Source organism: Manacus vitellinus, unplaced genomic scaffold (genome assembly GCF_001715985.3).
Source record: "Manacus vitellinus isolate BGI_N305 unplaced genomic scaffold, ASM171598v3 scaffold_46_pilon, whole genome shotgun sequence".
Classification (NCBI taxonomy): Eukaryota; Metazoa; Chordata; class Aves; order Passeriformes; family Pipridae; genus Manacus; species Manacus vitellinus.
The window spans coordinates 989,753-1,006,006 of NW_021940578.1; the positions used below are offsets into that span (position 1 = coordinate 989,753).

General features: G+C 47.5%; 1 protein-coding gene across 1 annotated transcript in view; it reads right to left on the reverse strand.

Annotated features, from left to right (window-relative positions):
* LOC103762030 (histone-lysine N-methyltransferase PRDM16) overlaps nucleotides 1–16,254 on the reverse strand; it is a 255,300-nt gene that overhangs the window by 79,614 nt on the left and 159,432 nt on the right. The window lies entirely within an intron of this gene.

A 16,254-nucleotide genomic window follows, 5' to 3' on the forward strand; every position in this document is an offset into this window, starting at 1 on the left:
AAAAAAAAAAGCCGCACACACAATAAAAGGAAGAAAAAGGGGGGGAAAAAAAGCTTGTAGTAAAAAACTGGGGTATAATTTTCTTCAATCAACTCCAGCTCATGACTGCAATTACCCCAAATCTCTCCGAACCTCGCTGTGATACACCAGGGACAGGTCCTGGAGCCTCTGTGGGTGGCAACCTTTCATCTGCCTCTCAAACTGTTCTTTATTGTAAGGTTTCAAATTAGCGCGAGCAGCAATGAGCAAATTTGATAATTCGATCTCAAATTAGTTAATGTAATGTGCCAGGAACCACTGACTAAGGCCCTGCAAAGATGAAAATCTATCTCTGCTGGCTGGGGATGGAGGGTTAACCAGCCTGACAGCTCGCATTTGAAAAGTTGCTTTTTATTTTAATTAAGACGAAATTTTGCTTTAAATGCCCCCCCTCCCCTTTTCTTTCCCCACAGTGTGTTTTTCCTCATTCTGCAGGGAAAAAAACATGCCAGAAACACGTGAGGGACATTCTTTGGGGATCCAGCAGGAACTGCCTGACCCAGAGAGCTGTGAAATGGGGGGAAAGCACCGGGATCCAGTGTTCTGACCCAGCCTTTGCAGATGGAAAAGTTAACTGGGGATCTGTTTCCATGGCAGCTCTCAACGAAACCAGCCAGTGATTCACGTTTCAGATCCTTATCTCCAGTTGAGCCAAACTCATTTGTCCTGGGAAATCACGATGAAATATTTAACAAAAAAACCAGACACTGAGTTTTCCAGTGATTCCCGGGTTGGACAGGTTGGGGCTGAGGGCATTTAGTTACACCCTGGTGGGTTTGTTTTTCTTTAAAAGGAAGCCAGAAAGACCAAGTTTGATCTTTAAGTACTTTTGTCTTGGGGGAACCTCTTCTCTTCCACCTCTACACCCACTTTTTCTTTTTGGGGCAATTAAATGAGTCCCAGAACTCACGCCAGTCCTTGAGAGTTTGCCCCAACACCCATTTCTGTGTCTGCTGCTGAGCCCCTTCTCCTCCATACACAGGCATTTCCATTCTGTTCCAAGCTGTTATCTCCCCTTCAGCCAAATAAAAACGTCATGATTTAGACAAAGTGAGATATTAAACAAGGGATTCTGAGGTAGCCCCAGACAGGAGTGCCCCAAAGCCACTGGGAAGGAAAAGCATATTGGGAGAACCATGTTCAAAACCCTTCTCTGAAACCATCTGTGGATTTCTGGCATTTTTAAATGCATCTTTCAGTTAAAAACATCCATTAAAACACAGCAAGTTTGTGATTACTTTCAGCCTCCTGAACAGAACTTTCTGGTGAATGAGGAGTTTTTAACAATAAAAAAAGGCACCCCAGCCTGCAGGACCAGCAGGTCTGGAGGAGCACAAGTGGTATAAAGACTGTGCAAACCTTTCCAGACTCTCAGATGCTCACAGTTGGGCTGACACACGAAGCTTCAGTTCTTCCCCAGGTTTTACTGGAAATCAGAGTACAGGTCCCTGTCTGCACTGCACTGGTATTAACTGGCACATTTACACTAATACACTTATTCTAAAAGTAAAAGTTACATTTGAAACCAGATAAAACTTGAGATGACCCAGACAAGTTGAGGATCCACCCCAGAGAATGATATCCCCCCGCAAAACCTCCCTCACTTCTGGGTCTGGCCAGGATGGAAGGACACTTGCTGGAGGGAAGGAAGTGAAGAGGCATCAAATCCATAACCCAGCAGCTCTGCAGGACACAGGAGTGACCCAGCCCAGCCTTCCCCAGGGAATTTGGGCCTGCAGTGGAATTACCTGCAGCCTTCCCATGCCGGGCACTTTGCCTTAAACTACAAGAAGCTGCGAAGCAAATTCTGGGAGTTCCAACGGAAAGAAGGACTGGGAAGGGTTTAAAAAGCATCACTGTTGCAGCAGGCTCTGCACCTCAGTGGGAGCTGAGAGGCCTCCGGGCCGGAGCCAAGTGACAGATGATTCTCCCCTGAAATGTTTTCAAACGGAACAGAAGACGTTCTTTATCTGTGTGGTCTGAGCTCATTTACTGCAGGAGAAACCTCCTGCTCCTGCCCGGCTGAAAGCCAGGTCTTGTTCTCCCATCTGATGGATGAATGGAATTCAGAAGTCTGATACTGTCCCCTGAGATGTCATTTAAATCCACAGATACACTCAGCCAGCAGGTAGAGTTATAATGTCATTCCACAGGCTCATCTCTCCCTCCCTGCCCCCTCCTCTCCCACAGGAGCCTGCCTTCACTTTTCCTGCTGCCACGAATCCCAGAACCTCGAAAATGAACCGCCAGGACCACGGGGAAGGGTTTAAACTGCCTGAGAATAGGGTTCCACTGGGTAATTGGGGAGGAATTCCTCCCTGTGAGGGTGGTCAGGCCCTGGCACAGGCTGCCCAGAGAAGCTGTGGCTGCCCCATCCCTGGGAGTGGCCCAGGCCAGGTTGGACAGGGTTTGGAGCAACCTGGGCTAATGGGAGGTACCCCTGCCCATGGCAGGAGGTGGCACTGGATGAGCTTTAAAATCCCTTCCAATCCAGGCCATTCTGCCAACCTTCCCTGGGCAACCTGTGCCAGGCTCTGACCACCCTCACAGGGGGGAATTTCTTCCTGATATCTGACCTAAATTTCCCCTCTTTTAGTTGGACAGACAAACTTGTCTCCTTTCTGACAAACTTACCCATCTCTTCAAGACTCAAACACAAATCCCAAGATCCATCCTAATCTTTTGCAAAGCATTTCTGGCAGTTTGATTTATTTTCCCCGTTCTGCTGCCGTAAATTCAAAACTTTGAAATCAGAAGAATGCAGCAAAAAGCAGCAGAACAGAAGCAAGTTCTCCCCTTTTTTTTTTTTTGAGCAAATGACTCATTTGCTGCATTGACATCCCCATAGATTCTTCCCCAGAACAGACTGTGCTCTGGGGTAACTGCTGAACTTTTATAAAAGAAATTCTTCCCAGTATAGCAACATATAGACTGTGAGGGGCTTTTGCAGCTGATTACCCACCAAAAACGTGCCCATTCAGCCCATCCCCACCCGACAGCACCCGCCTGCACATTTCTCTGTGTCTGAGGTTACCTCTGTTTAGCACAGAAAGGGTTCCAAGACAGTTCGAGCTGCTACTGTTGTAATCCATCCAAGATGGATCATGGAAAAGCCTGAAATAAAACCCAAGCTTCCTGCCCCATGTGTCTGCCAGACTCTGGAGAAAGGTCAGGGGCATCCTCACTGCAGACTGGTAATTGCAAAAAATGAAGGAGGTGAACCCTAACCAGGAGATCAAAGGAGGAGAGGGAAGGAGAGGATTTTACAGGGAACAGACCCACTACGGAGGCAAGACATGAGGGGGGAAGAAATACCTTGGAGTGGAAAAAAGGCAGAGTAATTAGCATTGCCTCCATGAATCAGCCAGATCAGAGCAAAGCTCAGCAGATAACTGGGTGTAACAGGCCCAATGTTTGCTCCCACTAAAGGAGAACACACTGATGTTTTATTTAAGTCCACCTTCTCTGTAAGTTTTAACAGCCAGCCCCGTACCAGTGCTGGGAAACTGGAGCTTCATTTACCAGGAGAAAACAAAAGTGCTGCAAGATCAGGATCTTCAGAATAATCTGGGCACACAAGGCTGGGGAAGCCAGAGCTGTGCTGGGACACCCCAGGGGACCCTGCAACACTGACCCTAAACCAGTCCTGCTGAGCCCAGCCTGCCCTGGCACTCGTGCCCATCAGCCTTGCTCTTTCCTGGAGTCAGGGAAGGAACAAGAGACCCAGTTTCACCCCAATGTGCCCAGAAGAACAAATCAGAACGTGAACTGAACAGAAGGACCCCACAAAGCCTGGCACCTCCTTCCAGCCCCCCCTGCTCCCACCCTGGCAGTGCCCAGTCCCTCCAAGGATGCACACTGATCCCTCTGCCCAAACTCTCTCCTGCTTTCATTGCTGTTAAAAGGCTCATAAATTCCCCCAAAGCAGAAAACCCTTCCCTCTCCCCAGCAGGTCCAGCCTGGATGGGAGTGTGAGCACTGCAGGGACAGTGCACAGTGCCTGCCTGCTCCAGCTGGGAGTTAAAGGAATTCCCTCACTTTCAGGTCTGTGTACTTAATAAACTAATCCATTGATGACATTTCCTATTTAAATGAACAAGATTATGCAGCTAAACAATATTTTGCAACCAAAATGGTTAATAAATCATGCCTTTGGAAGTGCTAATGGTGCTCACATTTATTCCTATTAATGCTTCCTGGTTTTGAAAGCTGGGCCAATTCCAGAGATAATGTATTACAAACTTTCCTGCTGAAGGATTTGGGTTCCTCTAGGCTCGATTCCAGTTATAACTGGCAGCTAATACTTTCACACATTCACAAATCCCCAGCCCCTCCCCACGAGCAGAAGGGAGAGGAGAGGTTTTGGCTTGGGTCAGCACATTTTGGAGTGTTGCAGAAATGAATGGGAAGTGATGCAGTTCTCTTTGAACACTGGACTCTTCATGAATGCATGTTCTTTACCTCCTACCCTCAGATATACAGGCCTACACATCTGCACACCTATGTAATGCCCTGAAAAAAACCCCTAAAATTAATGTCCAGGAATCCAGCATTCCACCGTTCCTTTCAGCCCCACAGAAGTCCCACTTTGTGCCCCTAAATAACGTGCTGCTGTAAAAACTACCCAAGGTGTTCCCAGCAGAGCAGCCCTGCAGAGAACGACCTGGGGGTGATGGCTGATGAAAAACTCCACATGAGCCAACAGTGTGTGCTGGGAGGCCCCAAAATCCCCCATGGCCTGGGCTCATCCCACAGTGTGGGCAGCAGGTGAGGGCTTGAAATTGGGTGATCCTTGAGGTCCCTTCCAAGCCCAGCCATTCCAGGGTTCTGGAAATCACAACTGCGCAGCACCCAGGCAACATCTGCAACAGGCACAAGTGTGAATGTGAGGTGGGCACAGGCTGGAATTGCATTTTCCTGAGCCCAAACTACCTGGTTCAGGCAAACCCAGTCAGAGCAAGGGATGCTTGGGGTTTGGACAGGGATAACGTGGGGATCACCTGATGTCTACACAGACCCTTGAGAATGGAGAGGGACAAATATGCCATTAGGTTGAGGACAGCAAATAATTTGTAGATTCCTGATTCTAGTCAATTAGATATCACAAAATACCTTAAATTCAACCCCAAAAGAAAACTACACAGATGCCATCCTATATACACCACCAGGCATGTTCAGAAGAGACTCCAAACCCAAAGCATCAGCGAGGGATCATCAGATGCACCAAGTAAACTCTGTCATAGTGAATTTATGGGATAACAGGCCTGTGGGGTGAGGGAAGGGATATTGTTCCATAATGGCTCACAACAAATTGCTTGCAAAAGCCATTCCAGTTCCCCAAACCAACCCCCTGCTTCTCCAAGCACGAGCTCGGACACACTGGCCATTGTGGAACCCTTCCCCCTGATCTGACAACACCTTCACCCCAGACCCTCAAGCATCTTTCAGAAGTTATTTCTGGAAATTCTGAACCTCATAACAGCAATAAAAGGAAAACACTGTTGCAGCCAAAATAAATGTCCCTTTGGAACGTGTTTAAAAAGCACTGGGGTATTTGTGCAAGTGGAAATAGTCGCCTCCACAGCAGAACAGTTCGGCTGTTGGGAGATATCGAGGAGCAGCATAAATTCATAAAGAGGTCAGAGCTGATTTGTCTGTTTGAAGGAAAAAGCTCAGGGAGATGAAAGCCTGAATTCTGATTCTTCTGCAGTCAAATCAGAATTCTGTTCCATCCTCAACCAAATCAGTCACAAAGCACGAAATCGAAACCAACAGCTCCAAAAAAAGCCTCGGCGCTGCGTGTTTTGATCAGGTTGCTAAAGACCAAGTTTCTGTTGCTCATGAGGGCAGGCAGTGAAAACACACAACAGACTTCGTGTGGCACCCAGGAAACACGGGCAGGGGGATGTGACATCCAACAGGGATGTGCAAAAATATTCACAGTTCAGGCAAAAGTGTGTGAGAAAACTGAATTTCTAAGGAAATACAGACTGGGTTTCAAAAAAAAAAAAAATCTCTGTCACAGTTGTGGTCACTTTGCCCACAGAGATCCAGAACAAGGGTCCTGGTCCGTGCAGGGCCAGTGAGATCTGATCCAGAAAAAGCCCAATCTCATCCCAAATCTGACAGTCCAACTCTGCACCAGAAAGTAAAGTTTCTTAGGTCAGGTCTCCTTTTGGTCCTGGTGTGGGAGGGAGGTTCACAGGCAGGGATGGACGGGGCTGAGAGCAGGGGAACAGTGTCTGCTCACCACAGTGAAACTCATTCCCTCCCTAAATACATGTTCCCACCCATAACAAAAAATTAAAAAAGGGATGCAAGATGAATTTCAGACTCTAACTAATTTTAATTCCAGATATTTTGTCTGAATTAACTCGCACTCAGACCCAGACCAAGAGCACTGCAAACTCCCTCCCTTTCCCTTTGCTTTGAAGACTCAGCATAGAGACCTGGAAAATAAAATTATTTTTGCCTTATCCTGATGATAAAATAGATCATCTCTAGAAATATAACGTAGGGGTTCAGGGTTTTTTTTTTAGGAGAAACAACAATGCTGCTCCTCTGCAGAGAGGGTCGGTGTGGGAACAGTGGGATGATTGTTGGGGGAGTGAATCTGGTTTTCATTAGAGGGAAGTGATGGGTCCGGTTTCTGCCCGGGACTGTTTGCTCCAGCTCTGGTTGTGTTCTGGGTTGGCAGTTAACCCTTTCCTGAAGGGAGCAGAGCCAGCCCTGCAGATCCCACCCCCCTGGCACACGCAGGGATAACGGGATCGCTCCGGGCCCTGCGGCCAAGGCTGAGCAGGAATTCCTGCAGGGTCTGTTTGCAGCTGGTCCCTTCAGACCCAAACCACTCTGGGATTCTGGGATTTCAGGAAATAAGGAAAGCAGGTGAGACCATCAACAACAGCCTGGTCTGATGCCACGGACTTTGGGTCCATAACATGAGAGACCCAAAAGAAACCTGCAGGCAGTGTCTGGCCCAAGCACCAGAACTGGACACAACCTGTCCATCTTGCCCAAGCTTTAGTTGGTAGGTTTGATTCACCCCCAGAATGCAGCAGGATGAAATGTTTGCCCGAAGTGAGACTTCCTGGCCTCCCCTCTTGCCATCTCTCCTACCAATCCCAACACCCTGAACCAGGAAGGCACCAGGGATGACACCACTCCCTGACTGGATTTTAGATATAAACTGGTATCTCACCCAGCTCAACAACCAGCTCCCCCAACCCTCGAGCTGCTCTGAGCAGATCTGCCCTGTTCCATTGCCCCCCACTCTGTTCCTGACTGTGAAACAGAGGAAACCCCTCCAAGCCTCTGCCCCCTCCAGTGGCACCACCTCACATCCTCAGAGCACAGACCTTAATAAATAAACAGATGAAAAAATGACTGCCAAAAGGCTTCTTGGTTAGATGAACCCAGAGATACTGTTAGTCAGCCACCAGACTATATCAGAATATAAAGAAGATTAAAAGAAACTGTCACCACCTATTGCTCAAATTGTTTTCCACCTCCTGTTTCAGCCAGTCTGCCCTGTCACTGGTTCTTTGGAGGGAGTTATCTTGGAAAGAAAATCCTGCTCTTCCTTTTATTGGAGGAAAATCTCTTAGACACTCCCCCCCTTTTTATGGAACACATTCCTGCAGACATTCCCCACAAAGGAGCACCGAGACCGCAACAGCAGAAGAGGTTTTATTTGTGTCCTTGCCCTCAGCCCCATCCCCAGTTCGTGTTCAGCAGAACCACACATGTCAGGGTGTAAAGAACTCCTGGTGGCACATCTGGGGTGGCATTTCCCCCGCTCTGCCCTGCACCAGCACTTCCCAGGCTCCCCAAAGCAATGCCCTGAGTGCCTTTTTCTGCTCAGATAATTCCCCGAATTACTGCAAAGACCTTTCGCTGCGCTCCATACATTTATTATAAACTCGGTGTCTGAAGCCAAAACATTAATTGCATCTTCCAGAAGGGCAAAAAAGCAGCCTGTTTAGCAATGTATTCATGGGGGCCTGATTGACACAGCCAGAGCCGGGGGTTCCAATCGGAGCGGGAGCGGAGGCCGGGGCGCGGGGAGTTCTCAGCACTGAGCCCCAGCAATCTCACCTCTCCGGGGTTTATCTCTGCCAGTCGCATAATTTATCCTCCTCACGGCAAGACAAAAAAGGGAACTTGGCAGAGGGGGCAAGACAAAAGTAGAGACATTTTGTAACTGCTAAGTGCTAACGTTTCTGAAGATAATTTTTCGCAAAAGGTTTCTAAACAGCCCCTGTCAGCCAAGTTGTATTTTGTTATTTCAAAGTGACTGTGGGAGTCTAATCCAGTTCGAGCCCTTTGTAAATTTTAATGGAAATGCTCATACACAAAGGACGAAAAAATGTTTAGCTGCTGTTAGATATTCAGGAAATCTAAATCTAATTTGCTCTCCTAATCAGCGCTTCGATCTCAGCAGTGCCTGTTGTTTCTCTGTTTCCTCATTTCAATTTCAACTGCAGCATCTATTTTCTATCAAAATACAGTTCCATATAGACAATTCTATATACAGCTCAAAATACAGCTTTAACCACAGGGGAAAAAAGGGGATTTTCTTGCAAAGCAAAACCATGGTAATATTGCTGTGACTTAAAAGTGTGTGGAAGCACGGAATAAAGACCAAACTGATTACATCTATCAACGACCAAGTGGCCTTTTGTTTCTACACTTAGGGGAGATGATAAACATCCTTGTGCAGCTCAAACCATGGTCTCCCTGCAGCAGGCATGGCAAGGACCTTTTCCAGTGGAAAAGGAGGAATGAGACCTGATGGATCCTGCCTGGGAAAGACAAGGACAATGGAGCTGGGACAGAGCTCCCCTGAGGGCACTGGGAAGTCACTTCTGAACAGCAGCTGGCAAGGACCAGAAGAAATTCTGGGAGAGAAATTTGAATTCCTGATGCTTAAATGGAATCAAATACTCAGAGGGAGGAACTGGAACAATCCTGTGCCAAAAGAAGCTCCCGAGCCCACGGCCAGAGCTGAGGGGCAGAGGAGGACACGGCCCTTCAGGAACTGCAGCCTCAGCCTACAATCCTCTGCTGGACCTGCCTAACTCCAGTCTTCAGAAATTTTGGGCCTCACTAATTATGGATAATCCTACAAAAAATGAAGCTCCTTGGGAACAAACAGAGGACCTCCTTCATCGCCCAGCCTGGAGGGTTAAGCAGACTGCAAGATGTATGGGAAGACATGGAATAAGGCAATTCCTGTCCATTCACTGTTTAAATACAGAACTAGCTTTACTTACCACAGTTATTTCTAAAGTTTGCCAGCAGCAGAGCAAACTCAGAGCAGTAGCTGTAACATTATTAAAATTGCAATTTATTAAAATAATCCCCCAGCAGGAAGGCAATCTGATGGATGAGGCCACAGCTGAAGATGGGATCGAGTTTGGCTGAGTTTTAGTTTGGGTTAAGAGCTAAGATTTCACAGTAAAAAAATCACAACTCTTAAAGGAAATAGATGAGGAAGACAGATGGAGAACCTAAAGTAACTGGGACTCTGGGCTGCCATATGCACAGAATTCCTCAAAAACCTGTTCAACAGACTCTGACAACAAGTCCATAATGTTGCTTGGATAAACAGTTCCCCAAACCAAACCCTATCCATGAATTCACCTAAACTGCATTCCCACACAATCACAGACCTGAACCCATTTCAGAGGCAATAATGGAATTAGATTTGAATCCAAGTCTGGTGCCTTTGACGAGTCTGTGCTCTCACTTTGCCCTGGGCAATATTTGCCTCTTATTAAAGCCTTGTCCTGGTTCAGGGCTGGATCCCTGCACAGGCAGCAGGGGGGGTTACCCACACTATTATCAGTGTCTGGGGAGAGCTGGGCAGGTTTCATTAGAACCCCACGGGCAGGAGTGGGGCTGAGATGCAAATGTTTGTGCTGATTATCAGAGTGATCCCTGCACGTTTCAGCTGCAGCTGCTTATGTTAAACTATTTCCACATCCTGGTGTGTAGCATCTTTCCTAAGTGGGGCTCTGAAATTCTAGATTATACATTCACCCTCACTTAAAGCTTAATTTTAAAAATTACAAACACCTTCCTTGAAAAAAATGAGTCTTTCAATCTGTCTCATGACAAGAAAACTCTCCCCTGTCTTCAGCAAAGGGCACACAATTATAGATCAGATTATTTAATATCAAGGCTGGGATTCCCAAACGGCCCAGAAACCAACACCCAGCCAGAGCACTGGCTGTGCCACAGCAGAACTGCTGGGCTATAAACCCCAATGTCTGACAAACAACCCCAGGACAAGTGTGAGGGAAATACTCCTTCTCCTCTCCATCCCTGTTATCATGAGAAAATGTCATATAAAGTAACTCTTGTTCATGTCCTTTATCCTCAAATTTATAACTGTCTCCGACAGTGCAGTCAAGGGTGAAGGTTATTTGTGTCATACTTGCCAAGAAAGTGCCCCTTTCAACACTTAAGGAACACAGGCAAACTACAGATAAAGAAGCAGACAAAAAAGATTCTGTCTTTCCCAAGTATTATTTATCTCCTCTATATTCTTTGTTTCCCTAATGGTGGAGATACCAGCCAGAGTAGGATTCACAGACGTAAATCCTTGAACCCAAGTGTGTAATTTAATTTTCTTTCATTTGAAACTAACCTCAGATGGGGACACTGAGGGTCAGATTTGAAGCTCACCCTTCTGAAACGCTCCGGCGTTCTTTTTCCTAAGAAATAAGTCTCCAATTGGTACTTAAAAGTGGCTTGATAAAATTAGGGGCAAAGCTTAATGTGAAATTCCCTGTGGGAAATTCACCCAGCCAAAATATTATTGTTTTCCCTACGTAGGTAAAGTTTGTCAACAAGAAAGAGTTGTTATGATAACTCCCTGTGCTAAACACAGTATTTACAGACACTGACTGTATCCAGGGCACTTCCCATCATTTCCAGCCATGACCATCCCAAGCCAGCACCAGCTTCAGGGAACCACTGGCACCAGGCACTGGAACACCTTCAGCCCCTGGCACGGTCACCCCACATCCCCTCATGGCTCTCAGCCCTTTGTTGCTCCTGTGCCAGCCCTGTTGGGGTGCAGGGATGGGCAGAAGCCCCACAGTGCTCAGGGAGGAGCAGAAGGAGCTCAGCCCCAGGATTATAAGTCACCTCCATCACTGAATCACAGAATGGGTTGAGTTGGAAGGGACCTTCAAGATCATCTCCTTCCAACCCCTGCCATGGGCAGGGACACCTTCCACCAGCCCAGGTTGCTCCAAGCCCCGTCCAACCTGGCCTTGGACACTCTCAGAGAAGCCACAGCTTCTCTGGGCAACGTGTGCCAGGACCTGCCCACCCTCCCAGGGAAGGATTCCTTCCCAATATCTCATCTAACCCTGCCCTCTGACAGTGGGAAGCCATTCCCCCTTGTCCTGTCCCTCCAGGCCCTTGACCCAAGTCCCAGTCCAGCTCTCCTGTCAGCTCCCTTTAGGCACCTGAAGGTGCTCGAAGGTCACCCCAGAACCTTCTCTTCTGCAGATGAACACCCCCAGCTCTCCCAGCCTGGCTCCAGAGCAGAGGGGCTCCAGAGGCGTTTTGCCCTGCAGCAGATTCTCTGCCACAACAAGGCGCTTACACAAAGATTAGATCATTTTTGCTCTCGTGCCACCGTGGTTTATGAAGAGAGCCCCACAGGGGTTTATGAAGAGATCCCCACAGTGGTTTAAAAGAAGAGATTCCCTCCCTGGTTTCTGAAGTGATCCCCTCTGTGGTTTATGAAGTGATTCCCTCTCTGGTTTATGAAGAGATCCCCTCTGTGGTTTATGAAGTGATCCCCCGTGGTTTTGGGGAGATCCCCCGTGGTTTTGGGGAGATCCTCCGTGGTTTTGGGAGATCCCCCGTGGCTGTGGGCTGGGGAGGCCGTGCCGGGTCGGCAGCGCTGTCCCCGTGCCCGGCGGGGGCCGGGCCCTCTCCTAATCATGCTGGTAAGACAGTTAATAAGGCTCCCGATGACGGATTCGGATGGATTTCTGCACCGCTAATTTCCGTAACTATCACCCTTTGAAAGACAGCCCCAGGGATCTCGGCCCGGGGTGCCCCCCGCTCCCGGAACACAGAGCTGCATTATCCGCCCGGCCCCATCGCCGGATCCCCTTTCACTGACCTAATGTGCTCTGCACTTACAGATGATACAATATTTTGAAACATGCAACTACTTTACTGATACCGTCTGTGCCTAAAGGCCTCGCTGCGGCCCCAGCAATGCCTGGGATCTCGTGCTCTGGGAGGTTACACAAAGCCCCAGCATGTGCTCCATTCTTTTTTGTCGTGGCTTTGAGCCTTCGGGTGGGGATCTGCTTCCACGAGGAGAGCAGGTCCTTCCTGCCACCCTGGACACGCTCCCACAGCCCCTGGGGCAGGATCAGCTGTGCCCTGGGGCTGCCATGGGGGATTCGTGTCCCACTGTCCCACCAAACCCTCGGCACAAGGGATTCGGGGCTCGTTGGTTCTGGAGGGGCACAGAGGGGTCCTGGGCTGTCCCCCGCATCACCCACACACCCAAAGGAGGAGCAAAGCACCGGGAATGTCTGGGAATGAAATTATTCCCCATGTGCAGAGGGATCTGGGAGGACAAACCCCCCCACATTGGCCAAGTGGGGAACAGAGGCCGTGTCAGAGCAAAGCAAGAGAGAAGTCCCGTGTTCCACATCTGTGCCAGGTGCCCTCCTCACCAAAAAGGCCCAATTCAGGCCAAAGCAGACATTTTGACACAGTCCAATGCTGTGAACTCCTTGCTGGACAGGTTTCTCATTCACTCTATTGTAAACCAGAAAAACTGAATTAACTGTTCTCCATCTCTCTACTCATATCCACACACACATATACCCTCTGCTTTGATTTTAGGAGAACCAAAGCTGAACCTGTCCCAGAAGTTTTCCTTTTTGAAGATCTTTCCTACATAACTGGCCTCTTTGAAGCAGAATTCTCTGTAGTGGTCATCGGCCCCAGAATTATTATTAGGAATTTAACCTGAGATTCTGGAGGCAAACCAACTAAAAACCACCCCAAAGCCAAGGACCGTATTAATTATTCAAACTGCTACTGCTGGGTTTAACCAGCCCTCCTGAATCCCAGGAAAAACTCAAGATTAAAGCACCAAGTCAAACTTGAAGGGGTATTTATACACATAGATGACACCATGTGCAAGCTACCTATGTATTATATTAAACAAAGTGTATTTTCATAACTCATTTATTGCTATTTTCATACCCTGAGCAGGCAGATGGAAGTGAAAATACCTGAAAGCTTGAGACAATGTCCAAGTTTCTGTCAGAGCGGAATGTAATTAGTGCAAATTAAGCAGCATCCTGAGAAGGAGGAGGTCAGGGAGAACTGGCAGGGTCGAACTGGGTCATTACAGAGCATTTTTACAGCGAGCAAGCAGGAGGGAGCTGAGTTACCCAGGGCTGCTGGGGCTGAGCTCCCTCTGCATCCCAGACTTTCTGTGGAGAAATTCCTGCTGAAAGCTCGTACCAAAGCAGTGGCACATGGAGCAGCTCATTCTCCCAGGCCCATGTGGGATCCTGGCCCTGGAGGCTGCACTGGCTGGGCTGGTGACTGCTCTGGAGGCACCTGAGCTCATTTGGATGTGTGATGCTGCAAAGGCCCTTTGTGGTGGATAATGGCCCTGGCTGCTCTCTGCAGAAGAGCACCAACACCAGGCTCTGCTCCCAGTGCAGCCACAGCTCCTGGAAATCATTTCTTTCCATCTTACTGAAATTTTGCACCTCAGAAAAGTTGCAGGGTGGGAGGGAAGGAGGTGAGGAAGAGAACTCTGAGCAGGATTGCAGGGGAGCTTTCCATGCCTTCTCACCCAGCAGCTGCTCAGAGCAGGATCTCAGTGGTATAGACTTTTTCTTGGGTCTGACAAAACACTAAAAACCCCTCCAGCATGACAACAAAAAATAAATATCAAAAGAACATTTGAAGAGCTCAATAAATTGATCATATTCTGCTGAACCTTCACCCTTGTAACGATAGTACCATTTAAATGCTAATGTCATTTTTAAAAAAGTCAATTACAGGAGTTTTAAAGTAATGGAGTCAGCAGTCTTGATGTAAATCTGTTATATTAATCTGCTCTGTACACTGTATCCATGGGCACTGATGCATTCACCCCCTTTTCCCTGGAGGGAATGTTCCCTCGCAGTGGTACCAGTAATTGAATCAAGTTGATACAGACACCAAAAATATTGTAAGTCTTGTAGGTAATGAAAAGCATATGTTGATAAAGCCAGTTGCTGTAATTTTGGATAGAAGAGCACTGACATTTGGGAAGTTCAAAATTAGAATTAACCCCTTGATGATTAAGTGACCTGAAATTGTCTTTACAAACTCTTAATTTCACTGAGAAAAACTGCTTGAAATGTGCCACGAGACAGCTGAGATCCTTTACCTCCCGTTCTCCTGCTTATTCCCAACTACACTCACTTCCAGAAAGATTTTTGCAATTTTTTTTCAACTGGTTCAGACAAAACCTAAGAGGAGCAGAAAATAAACATTTCTCAGGTTCAAACTCATTTCTGCACCTTTTCTCAGGCCAAATGAAGCTGGAATGCCTCAGCAAGAGAGATGTTTGGATTGTGCTCCTTATGCAGGTAAAAGGATGCAGCAGAAATCTCCAGGTGCCACTCAGCAGATTTTGGGAGCAGTTCTACACTGAACAGAATCACAGAATCCTCAAATCACTCAGGTTGGAAAAGACCCCCAAGGTCGAGTCCAACCTTTGCCTGATCTCTAAGGGTCTGTAACACACAGGGTACACAAACGGTGTTTAAAATCATCAAATAACCCCAAACCAGAACAAAGACAAATACAGCATTGGAAGAGAGACTTTTAGTTGTGAACAAACTCCGACAAAGCCCACAGTCTGGCAGTTCCTCAGTCCACGTTCCCCTAATGAACCATTGGAGTTATTATTGCAGAGAGTTCAAACGGATCCATGGATGCACAGCCTTCCCTACTCCCACAACTCCTGGAAGCTGAAATGTCCCTCATGTTAACCAGGATTAATTTTGCTTCAGGAAAACAGGACATAATGAACACCAGGAGAGGGGGTGAACTCCCTGACTGAGGTAGAATTATAAATCCCTCCACGTACCTGTGTTTGCCCACATACAAAGACGTATCACCACTTATGACAGAAGATAAAACCTTTGAGAGCTTCCAGACAGTAAGAGCTATCAAAAATAACAGACTAAACAAACATATTTTTGCAAGTAGTATTAACAAGGGAATTGCATTCACCACTGCCCTGAGACAGAAAGAGAACTTCCAGATAAAATTGTCATGGAATCCATTCAACTTGTCACGTAAACACGGGGCTGGTTCTGCTGTTAAGAAGGGGCTGATTAATGTTCATCAAGATTTTCCTGCTTCTGCCCTTTGTGAATTGATTCTCAAGTGAAGGTCTAATAAAATTTCAGCAAATGTCACACACATGCCACAGAAACATTTCAGTGCCATCATAAATCTGAGCAATTTGGAACAGGGCACTTGCAGTGATTTTGTTCACTTGGGGCCTTCCTCTGCCAGGGGTTCAGGGGTTAAAGGGATCCACAAATATTAAACAAGGTTCGAGTTAACCACAAAATTCAGAACATGTCCAACAACATTTCAACATTCTCCAACCCTGGAACTTCTCCCGAAACGCTGCAGGCTCGGCTCTCTCGAGAAATCAACCCGGAATTTCAGAGAAGTTTTGTTATCCTGAAGCACCCGATATCTGCATCCCAGCCCTTCCCTCCACATTCCCACCCTGCAACGAGAAGGGGGCTGGAATCCCCCGGGCTGGCTCCCACTGCAGGGCACACACACGTCACGGTGCCACCCCTTCTCTGGGAGACACCCCCAGGATAATCAGGAATCTGGGATCACCCAACAAAGCCAGAAACTCCCTGGCAGTGGCTCTGCCAAACCCCTTGCACTGCCATGAGGAAAGTGGGGGTTTTTCAGCAGTGTTTGGAGTAATTGAATAAACTGACTTACAAGGTAACACTTCTCTACTTCCAGGGAAATCTCCTAGTTAAATCTTTTGCTGTTTGGGCAAAATTGAAAATCTCCATTCTGGCCCAAAACGGTGGCACTTGAGCCCTAAAATCATTGTAGGGTTTTTTGGGGGGTGGGGTTGTTTGTGTGGTTTGTTTTCAAATGGGGATGAATGAACCC